This window comes from Ipomoea nil, unplaced genomic scaffold, assembly GCF_001879475.1.
Source record: "Ipomoea nil cultivar Tokyo-kokei standard unplaced genomic scaffold, Asagao_1.1 scaffold2779, whole genome shotgun sequence".
In the NCBI taxonomy this organism is placed as follows: domain Eukaryota; kingdom Viridiplantae; phylum Streptophyta; class Magnoliopsida; order Solanales; family Convolvulaceae; genus Ipomoea; species Ipomoea nil.
In genome coordinates, this window is record NW_017619207.1 from 3,052,417 (window position 1) to 3,053,904 (window position 1,488).

The following is a 1,488-nucleotide window of genomic DNA, read 5'->3' on the forward strand; positions in this document are numbered from 1 at the left end:
GAAGTCCGACTGCGAAGCTAGGTTCCGCCATCTCGCGTCCACCGGCGATTCAGGGCTCCGATGGCCTTTCTGTCCAGCCGGCTCCGGCGGCTTTTCCGATCTCTGTTAGTGACCATGAGCAGCTACGAGACATAGGGGGGTCGTCTGGAATTGATCGCCACCTCCACACGGCAGATGGGCAGTTTGGAGCGTCGCCGGCAAGCCTTGGTCCTCCGACTATTTGCGCGCCGTCTCCGGCCACTTTGCCGGTCTCTGGGGTTGTCTCAGCCCCTTAGATATGAGAGAAGATGGGTTGGGGCTGAGCCGTCGTGCGCAGACATGCCAATTGAAGGAGGATCGGACTGAGTTTTGTGGTGGCGTTCGCGACAAGACGCGCGATTGCGCGAATTTGGCTAAGGCTGCAGACCTTCGCTCCGATGAGGTTGTGATCTCAGAAGGGGGGAGGGGGAAGCAGTGTGAAGGCCGGACGTCAGAGGTCAGCGCATTTGCCCGTGCTCTCGCACCAGCCGCTAAGGCCGTAGCTAGGCTGCCGCCGGAGAACTTTGGTCTCCGCAAGGCAGAGATGGGTCAGGCATCAATGGTGGCTGCCTCATGTGCTGAGACTGTGATGGAGAAAGGTGATTGGAGGCAGGCGGCCTTGGCTTTGGCCTCGGTCAATGGCGATTGGGAGAAGGCGAAGAAGATGGTGAAGTTCGAAGATCTTTGGGAGCTTCTTCGCGCAGGCATGGACTTGGAGGAGGAGGGTCGGTGGCCAGTTGGTTTGCCCCTCCAGCCAAAGTCCAAGGCCATCCGTGTCAAGAAGGCCACGAAGCAACGCCGGGAAGCCTTGGTTGCGCCGGTGGTCTCTCTCGGCCGTTGGCCTTGCCGTCCAAGGGTGCCAAGAAGATGATGGGGCTCACGAAGCTTGATGGACCCATGGTGACCAAGTCCATCAACCAAGGTGGCCTTCAGCTACGGGAAACCAACGAGGTGGGCAAGAATACTTGCACAATCCTCGTGCGCGTCGAAGTAGAAAGAAGAGGACTCGGGTGAGGCCATATGAAGCTGCTCATGTTCGGGAGGCTGGCTTGGCAAGGCAGCAACAGCCATCAGGTAAGTCTTCGGCTTCTCTTCCTTGTTCTAAAGGTGGGAATGAGCATGCATCAATTAGGTGTTCTAATTGGCAAACTCGAATTGAGCAAGCTGGTCATAGAACACTTGGTGCTGCGCCTAATCGGCTAAGTCAATTTGACAAGGCTGGTCATAGGCTGACAAGTACCCAAGCACATGCACCACTCCTTGTCGCTAAACTGCCGGGCTTGACTGGTAATGAGAATAGCAGCTTGATGCTGCACTCAGTGCCTATTAAGTCTAAAGGGCCTAATTCATATGGGCAAGGCAGTTTGGGTGGTGAGGAGGCTGTTGAGTGCAAGGAATCTTCTGCTATGAAGGGTGGTGTAGGCAGCCTCATGTGGTTTTGGTAGTCTCGGCTCAATAAGCCAACCTCAT